This window comes from Protopterus annectens, chromosome 5.part1 (assembly GCF_019279795.1).
Source record: "Protopterus annectens isolate FY-2018-M chromosome 5.part1, PAN1.0, whole genome shotgun sequence".
Classification (NCBI taxonomy): domain Eukaryota; kingdom Metazoa; phylum Chordata; order Ceratodontiformes; family Protopteridae; genus Protopterus; species Protopterus annectens.
This window is the reverse complement of record NC_056736.1, coordinates 294277172-294287239: the sequence shown is the minus strand read 5'-3', so window position 1 is coordinate 294287239 and position 10068 is coordinate 294277172. Positions and strand designations below refer to the sequence as shown.

Genomic DNA, 10068 nt, shown 5'->3' with positions numbered 1-10068 from the left:
AATGTTATTATTTGCACAATTTTTAAGCAAAATGGAGTTGGGCCTTTTATTTCCAAGATGTTGGTTTTAGCCTTTTACATTATTATATGAAATAGAGTTAAATGTTTTGTGGTTGCTAATCTAAATTATGACATTATTGGTTAACTATAATTGATATGTTAATTGATTTTATTTGCACTTATTTAAGCACCGAGTTGCCTTTTAGTTATGTCTGATGAAGCAAGGATAGTTGTGAAAGCGCTTACCATCTTGTTTCTTTGTTTTTTATTAAAACGTCTATTGTGTGTTACCTTAGTGCATTGTACTTTTTTTCTACTTTTATAATAGTTCCCTTTTTATGATGACATTTCCTGCAGTTATTTCTTGTATGATGCATTGTGTATACATCACTGGCATAATGTTTACAGATAAAAATAAAAATCAGCGCTTACATGTGTTACTATAAAATTATACTCCTTTGCAAGGCAGAGTACTACCAGCCTTGACTAACCGACCACTTTGGCAGGTGGGGGAAGGCAATACTCGTTACTTAATTTCTACCAGTAACACCAAACTACAATTACCTATGTCTTGAACGTCTACTCCCACTTAAACAGTTGTATTCATAAGGCAATCCCTATCATTTCAACCAAGAGTGGTTTTTGTTACATATATATGCACTCTTTATTTATTAGTATATTTTTTATATTTCTGATTATAATATTGAGAGTGTGGTTTCTTATGTTTTTAATGATATATGAAGAGATGGCAAATTTATGTGATTTTTTTGGCTGGTTGGGTCATATGTTCTGTATTTAAAGAGCTTGAGAGGAATGTTTTTATTAAAGTCTGAAGAAGCATCCTTAGTAGATGTGAAAGCGCTTACTCTCTTAATAAAAGCAGTTTTTACTACATCTGTGACTGGTTGACTTCGATTGTCGTGGAGTACCTGCACCTTTTTGTTTGTATATTTTGATTTTTTGGTAACAGCAGGTACCTTACCCTTAAGAGAGTTTTTGTGGTTTATATAATCCCTATCTACACCAAATACAATGAGAAATTTAAGAACATACTACTGTGGTGGAATACCTATATAAATGCACCACACAACAAGAGAAAGACACTGCTAAATGTACATAACAGGTTCAACTCTACCAACGTTATCGGCACACTTAAGAAAACTAGCAAGAAGTTTAAAGGTACTGTTAAGAAGCTCAAAGTTGAATATGAACTCAAAATAGCATGTGAAACCAAAAATAACTATAAATCTTTTTTTACTTATGATACTGGCAATGTTCAGAGCTAATCCACAATAATACTAGCTACCTTGACCTAAAGGAAACAGCTAATATCTTAGTTGAAAATTTTACTGCAAATTGTAATCCATTCAGAGTTATAACTATTCCACAGATTCCGCAGTCTGAATCACACCTTTTAATTAATATGCAACAAGACTTCTAAGCACTCTCAGAATATAACACTGCATCGTCCATGGGCCCTGACAGCATATCAAGCTGTCTGCTTATTAGTGTCAAATACTGCCTATATGAACTCCTGCTTAACCTCTTTAATATATGCCTCTCCACTGGTTACATTCTTGAAGCATGGAAAATAGTCACTGTGATGCTGTTACACAAGGGTGGCTAACCACAGATCCCGCTAACTATAGGCCCACTAGTCTCACATATAAAGCTATGGAACATATATCAGGCCTCATTGATACGTACACTGAAAATCTCTTAAACCAGGGCTGTGTAGCAAAGTGGTTAAGATGCTGGTTTTATATTGCAAAGGTTCTAAGTTCAACCCTAGCATTGGTAATACACTCCATTGTGGTGTAACTCCTGTAACGCAGGTAGTCAGAAGAGTTGGGGAGGGTCTGGCATAATGGTTAACTTCACAGATACAAGGTCCAGGTTTTGATTTTGACTTACAGCCTACTATTTACCTTTGAACCATCATCAAAGCTGGCTTTCTCAAAGGCAGGTCCTGCCTCCTTAACCTCATTAATGTATTCAAAAAAGTCACCAAAGCAGTAGACTGTGGCTATGCAGTACATACAGCATATCTCAACCTGGCCAAGGCATTTGACACACACTGCCATTAATGACAGACCTGTAAAAGAGGAATATACACTGGATATAAAAAGTGTACACACCCATGTTAAAATGCCAGGTTTTTGTGATATAAAAAAATGAGACCACAATAAATCATTTTAAAACTTTTCCCACCTTTAATGTGACCTATTATAACCTGTAAAATTCAATTGAAAAACAAACAAATCTGTCAGGGGAATAAATATAAAAAATAAAAAACATACCTTAAGCTGGTTGCACAAGTGTGCACACCCTTAAACTAATACTTTGTTGAAGCACCTTTTGATTTAATTACAACATTCGATCTTCTTGAGTACACACCTGCCATCAATTAAAGGGGCTCTGATTAACCCTTCAGCTGTCCTACTAGGATTTTCCTGACATTTACTCAGTTGCCTGATACAGCAAAAGCCATGGTTCGCAGAGAGCTTACAAAGCATCAAAGGGATCTCATTGTTGAAAGGTATCAGTCAGGAAAAGGGTAAAAAAAAAAAAAATGTCCACAGCATTGGATATACCATGGAACACAGTGAAAACAGTCATCAGAAAGTGGAGAACATATGGGACAACAGTGACATTGCAAAGAAATGTATGTCCCTCCAAAACCGATGAAAAGACAAGACGAAAACTGGTCAGGGAGGCTGCCAAGAGATCTACAGCAACACTGAAGGAGCTGCACGAATTTCTGGCAAGTACTGGTTGTGTACTAGATGCGACAACAATCTCCCGTATTCTCTATATGTCTGGCTATGGGGTAGGGTTGCAAGATGGAAGCCTTTTCTTACACAGAAAAACATCCAGGCCCAGCTAAAATTTGCAAAACAATACACCAAGTCTCCAAAAAGCATGTGGGAAAATGTGTTATGGTCTGATTAGACCAAAGTTGAACTTTTTGGCCACAATTCCAAAAGGTACATTTGGCGCAAAAACAACACTTCGAATCACCGAAAGAACACCACCCCCATGGTGAAGCACGGTGGTGGCAGTATCATACTTTGGGGTTGCTTTTCTTCAGCTGGAACTGGGGCTTTAGTCAAGGTGGAAGGAATTATGAACAGTTCCAAATACCAGTTACTTTTGGCCCAAAACCTTCAGGCATCTGCTAAAAAGCTGAAGATGAAGAGGAACTTCACCTCTCAACACTACTGACCCCAAGCATACATCCAAATCAACAAAATAATGGCTTCACCAGAAGAAAATTAAAAATTTGGAACGGCCCAGCCAGAGCCTAGACCTAAATCCAATAGAAAATCTGTGGGGTGACCTGAAGATGGCTGTGCACAAGAGATGTCCTCCCAATCTGACAGACTTGGAGTGCTTTTGTAAAGAAGAGTGGGCAAATATTTCCAAGTCAAGACAGACTCCTACCCAAGAAGACTGAATGCTGTAATTAAATCAAAAGGTGCTTCAACAAAGTATTAGTTTAAAGGTGTGCACAGTTATGCAACCAGCTTATTGTATGTTTTTTATTTTTTATATTTTTTCCCCTAACAGATTTATTTTTCAATTGAATTGTACAGGTTATAGATCACATTAAAGGTGGGAAAAGTTTTGAAATGATTTATTGTGGTTTCATTTTTTTATATCACAAAAATCTGGCATTTTAACATGGGTGTGTACACTTTTTATATCCACTGTAAATTAATTTGTTGTATAGCAGACCGCTAACTGGAAGAATGACAGAGCTCATGTGGCTGGTGTCACTTTTGACAGCAAACTATCAGTGGTATACCACAGGGCTCAGTGATGGGCCCTCTCCTATTTGGCCTTCAGGGCTGTTTGTTAGACCCTTCAGGGTTGTCTTAAGTTTACAAATGACTTTAAACCAGGTGTTACTATGTTCTTTAAATGATTCACAACTGTTTCAATACAGGTTAGACTATGTTAACAATTACATGAAGGACAATGGTCCCAAACTAAACATGAAAAATGTAGAACAGCTCATTCTGGCAAGCAAAACATTTCCACAACATACCATACAAGACCTACCCCTCCTATCACGTACTGTTGTAAGGAATCTAGGTACTCTACCTGACAATTCCTTATCTAGTGACCATTGTGTCTTCACAGTAGTTTGAAATCCTTCTGGCAAGTATTTGTCAAAACATGTCTCAACTTGACCGACTGCCAATACTCTTAACTGAAAAGATCAACAGCCTCAAGACATTCAGTTATCCAGAGAGAGATGCGCAGCCATTTCCTTGTATTTGGTCTCTTACAGACTCCTCCATGGTAATCTATCTTTCATTTTTCAAGTCATGAAAGACCAGACTATCTTTGACCTCCCATTCCTTTGCAGAACAAACAGTTCCTCAAATATCTGGAAACAGGATCTAAACCTTTATTGAAAGATAAATAAATCACACTAGCATGACAGATTCATACCTGAAATTATCCACCAATTCTGAAACAAACTTGTAACACATATCAAACAGAGTAGCACCCTTGTAACTCTCAAGGCAAACCTAGACAACTGGACGGGCAGTCTCAAATTCCCCTCCCAGTATATCTTCTGTTGCCCTCCTCATGGCTAGAGGGAGCCTATGAATATAGTTAACTGGCTAGACTTGTAATGGTTGTAGACTGATTGCCTAGTGCTCACCTATAAAACTAAGGGGCAAATTTAGAAAGGTTACTACAAGGTGCACAAGAGGTCCACACCTTGCAGTAACCTATCCAAATTCAGGGACAGCCCTACAGCAGTGCAGCGGCCGTATTAAACACTAACAATGCTTTCTGGGGGAGAAGCATTTGCTAATTAGGTATGGACCCTCCTCCAGAACTACTTGTGGTAAGACATCTACACAACCAAGTGATTCACAGAATACTTCAGCTGTGTACAGTAACATGGTCATTCCTGGCCACCCATGTTAATGAACACAGCCAACAGCTTGTGTTTACCCACTACAGTACAGGTAAGTGCTGGGAGTTTAACAGTCAGGTAGTGTGTGTGTGTGTGTGTGTGTGTGTGTGTGTGTGTGTGTGTGTGTGTATGCCTGGGAGGTCAAAGTACTGGGGGGGGTTAATGAGGGGTTATTTTAGGTAGGGTGTATGTATATATGTGTGGAGGCAGATATCTTAGCTGCACGCTCCCTAGACAAACAAGCAAATCATGCAACACTGGGTTGTCTTTATTTTTTTTAAAATAAGTGCCGTTAAGGCATGCTATTTATATTATCCCTGGTGAGTAGTGGTCCCCCAACCCTATGTCATTAAAGTACAATGCGTGCTATTATCCATGGTGGTTAGTGTTCTCCCCACCCATGACTTGTTTAGTGTTGTGACTCAGTGACAGGTTTGGGGATATGGTGTGTGTTTGACCTTTACTCTGTGCATGTAAGTGGAAGAATGAATGATACAGATACCAGCGCCACTGCGCAAATCAACAGTGTTAACTACTGCAGGAAAGTGCTGGTCTGCACTCTCAATAGTTAATGGTGATTCAAAGACATGCAAATTAGCTGATAATGAGGTCTTTCCTTGTTGCGGCTAATATGTCTCTGAAATTCAAAATACTGCATTGTGGAAATAGGGCCTTTTTGCTGCAGCCCTTAAACAAGCACTGGGATTCTTTCTGAATTCTTGAGTTATTGTTCTTGTGTCTGTGTGTGTGTGTGTGTGGGGGGGGGGGGGGTGGCAGACTGTGACTTCCTCTTCTTCTTCTTTCGGCTTTTCCCAGTTAGGGGTTGCCACAGCAGATCATCTGTCTGCTCATGATTGCCAGAGGAGTTTTATGATGTCGAGTTGCCAGCCCGGTGCCCAACCTTCCGCACCACCGTGGTCGCCCCGGGTGGCAGACTGTGACTACGGCTGAGAAAGGTAAAAGATCAGACAAAAATACAGCTAGAGTACAATGATGATGAAACATTAAGAGTTGTAACAACATGCCCAAGTGAATACCTTGAAATCTATTTCAGGAACATATACATGGCTAGGAGTGGCATCGCTATTGTAATATTTTTGTAAAACATGGAATTTATATTTGAAGGAGCATGTCACAGTTTTTTTTTATTATTAACTTTCATTTTGATATGTTGTTTCACAGTGTGCATTTTGACTGGATATTTTTCTATACTTTTTATGTGCAGTATTAAAATTAAAGCTTTGATAATGGGTCAGTTATTTTTTCACAACAGAGTAAAGGTGAACTGCTTTATGAAACAACTTCATTAAAGATTTTGCTAGTTATACTACAGAAAATAGCACCTGTCCATTGGTAGACGCCAGCATCCTGTTTCTCAGAAACTGCTAACTTTGTTACGTTGTATCACATATTCACTAAATGGATTTTGTTTACCCCTTCATGATTTGAATTTGTGGAGATGACATGTGTGAACGTCAGCAGAACACACACTTACAGAAGTTACTAGGATGAGATACTGATCTGTTGGGTCTCCACACAACAACCAAAACTAGTTTCACCTCCTCTGGCAATGTCAATTTGAAAAATGAGCACTAAAGTGAAAAGAAGGATGTTTATGGATCTACGGGTGGAGTCTATGAGTTACTTTTTCCTTTTTTTCCCACTTTATGAGCTGCTTCTGCATCTCCAAGACCAGCAACTCAAATTTGAATTAAACCAGTCAGCAAAACTGAAACCATTTCCAGGGGTCTCTTTCACTCCTGTCAGGTCAGTGAAAGTGTTAGCATTAGAGAAAAGTATGTGACGGATACAGCAGTCAAGACTAGAGACCACTTTTGAATCTTGTTACAAATGATGCCTACATACAAACCTTGCAATAATAAACTTGTAATAAAAAACTTGTTTGCGGAGGTTCCTGTATAACATAAGGTTAAGTTTTTTTTTTTTTTAATGAAATAAAAACATTTCATACAGTGCAATATATTTTTCACTGCAAGATGTTTTAGTCTTTCAAGGATGGTCTTTAGAAGGAAAGTTTTATTTATAATTCCCTGGGGTCAACAACATCCTAAATTCAGCAACTGTCAAGAAAACAATTTTAACGGGGACATAATTCAGAAGATAGCTGATCATATCAGGCAAGCTGAACACTCAGTACTAAACTGCCGTTAAGCCTTTAACATACTTTCATCTCTTTCAAAGTATTCTTTATCCTAAATGTATATGAAAGATGTATGCATGCTCAGTTAAAACATTTCACTAAGGTTTTAGAAATAATGCAGCTATAACTAAAACAATTAAGGCTGTGCTATTAGGGTGAGCATACTGCACGTGGTTTGGATTACATTTCTTTTTTTAAGCAGCACTGAAAGCAGCTATACACACTATGCTGGAGAACCCACTGTTAGAAAAGAAAGCTGTTTCTTTGCCACATTTCAAAATAATCACCCATGAAGAATTTAACTGACACTCTGGCTGATATATGTTAGACAGTTCATGCTCTAGTACCTTCTGCTTGAAAGACGTAAATGCAAACAATTCAAATGGTATTAGAGGCACGACCCCCCCTCCCCCTACCACCAAGTTCTAGTTGTTCATTATTCAGGTTCAGAAACATACATGGTTACAGAGCAGCAATGCTTGGTGTGTGAATCTAAAATAAAAATGTTTGCATCCCTTCCGATTTGTAAAGAATCATTTAATCAAACTTCATAAGAAAGAAATGGTCAAAACCGTATACATTCTTAGGGGTAAAGCAGTGATCTCATAGGTGACTCTGAAAAATGCAGGGGTGCAATGGCTCAGCCCTCTGAATGGGGAGACCAGAACCATAACAAGGGTGAGGCAAAGGGGGCAGCTGCCCCTGGCTCAAGGTGTTACTGCAGTTCTTTTTTGCGCCTCAACTGAGGAGCTCAGGGGACAGGGATCTGGCTTGGAGCACCAGACTAAGGGAGCATGGGCACGTTTTTACCTTATAAAGCTTGATTAAGTGGCTCTTGCAAACAGGATGGGATCCAGAGATTTTCACTTAAAATGCACACTGGAGGCACAGTAGTTCTATTCTATGAAAGTTGTTTTTGACTAAAAGCTGAAAACCTTGATTCAAGTAAGAGGTTTTCAAATCAATACTACTACTCGCAAAACATTTTACTAGCTTAACAACTTTCATGGTGTGAAACATACCTCTCAACTTCTTAGCACAAGAAATCTGGACAAAAGCTTAAATAAAAATGGCGACAAAAGCCCAGTAATAGGGAGAGGTTTTAAATATTACTCTTACAAGCTTAAAAACGTTGACAGATTAACACATTTTGTGTTGGCATGCATTTTCTGAAGGATATAAAGTCTGAAACTCAAATGTGTGTTATTTAGTAACTTCAACCTTCAGCGAATTGTCAGAAAACCACAAACATTATGATGAACAGACCAAAATTATGAGGCCCAAATCTACACAGTCTGCAAAAATCTGTACAGTTAAGAGGTGTGGTGTGAAAACTTTTGCTCCAGACACATCTTTCACAAAGACACAGGAGAGGCATTCAGAAAGCTGCAGTGCTGTGTGACTGTTTTTGTGAATTTTCCTAGTGTCAAGGAATGTGGATAGATATGCCACTAAACTAAATGTTTTGACATAAATCTACTCCAACAACTTGTTAGTGATGCAGCTTCGTAACTCAGCGTAGTCTCATCATCATCTTTCGGCTTTTCCTTCCATTTCTTCCTATCCTCTGCACCTTGCTCTGTCACGCCAACCGCCTGCATGTCCTCTCTCACCACATCCATAAACCTTATCTTAGGCCTTCCTCTTTTCTTCTAACCTGGCAGCTCCATCCTTAGCATCTTTTTCCCAATATACCCATCATCCCTCCTCAGCATGTCCAAACCAACGCAATCTCGTCTCTCTTGCTTTGTCTCCAAACTGTCCAACATGAGCTGACCCTCTAATATACTGATTCCTAATCCTATCCATCCTAGTCACACCGAGTGCAAATCTTAACATCTTTAACTCTGCCACATCCAGCTCTGATTCCTGCCTTTTTGTCAATGCCACTGTGTCCAACCCATATAACATAGCTGGTCTCACTACTGTCTTATAGACCTTCCCTTTCACTCTTACTGGTACCAGTCTGTCACAAATCACTCCTGACACTCTTCTCCACCCATTCCACCCTGCCTGTACTCTCTTCTTCACCTCTCTTCCACATTCACCATTACTCTGAACTGTTGATCCCAACTCGTCCACCTTTACCAACTCTACTCCCTGCATCCTCACCATTCCTCTACCCTCCCTCTCATTTACACACATATATTCTGTCTTAGCCCTGCTGACCTTCATTCCTCTGCTCTCTAGAGCATATCTCCACCTCTCCAGAGTCTCCTCAACCTGATTCCTACTCTCACTACAGATCACAATGTCATCTGCAAACATCATAGTCCACGGAGCCTCCTGTCTGATCTCATCTGTCAACCTGTCCATCACCACTGCAAATAAGAAAGGACTCAGAGCTGATCCTTGATGTAATTCCACCTCCACCTTAAACGGATCTGTCACTCCCACTGCAGTCCTCACCACTGTCACACTACCCTCGTACATATCCTGTACCACTCTTACATACTTCTCTGCCACTCCCGACTTCCTCATACAATACCACAACTCTTCTCCAAGCACCCTGTCATATGCTTTCTCCAAGTCTACAAAGACACAATGCAACTCCTTCTGACCTTCTCTGTATTTCTCCAATAACACTCTCAGAGCAAACATCGCATCTGTAGTGCTCTTTCCTGGCATGAAACCATACTGCTGATCACTAATCATCACCTCCCTTCTTAACCTAGCTTCTACTACTCTCTCCCATAACTTCAAGCTGTGACTGATCAATTTTATCCCTCTGTAGTTACTGCAGCTCTGCACATCACCCTTATTCTTAAAGATAGGTACCAAAACACTTTTTCTCCACTCCTCAGGCATCCTCTGACTTTCTAAAATTTCATTAAACAATATAGTTAAAAATTCCACTGACATTTCTCCTAAGCACCTCCATGCTTCCATTGGGATGTCATCTGGGCCAACAGCCTTTCCATTCTTCATCTTCTTCATAGCTGTCCTTACTTCCTCCTTGCTAATCTGTT

The 10068-nt window shown here is 39.4% G+C and overlaps 1 protein-coding gene across 20 annotated transcripts in view; it reads left to right on the top strand.

Annotated features, from left to right (window-relative positions):
* MBNL2 (muscleblind like splicing regulator 2) overlaps window positions 1-10068 on the top strand; it is a 1807613-nt gene that overhangs the window by 915478 nt on the left and 882067 nt on the right. The window lies entirely within an intron of this gene.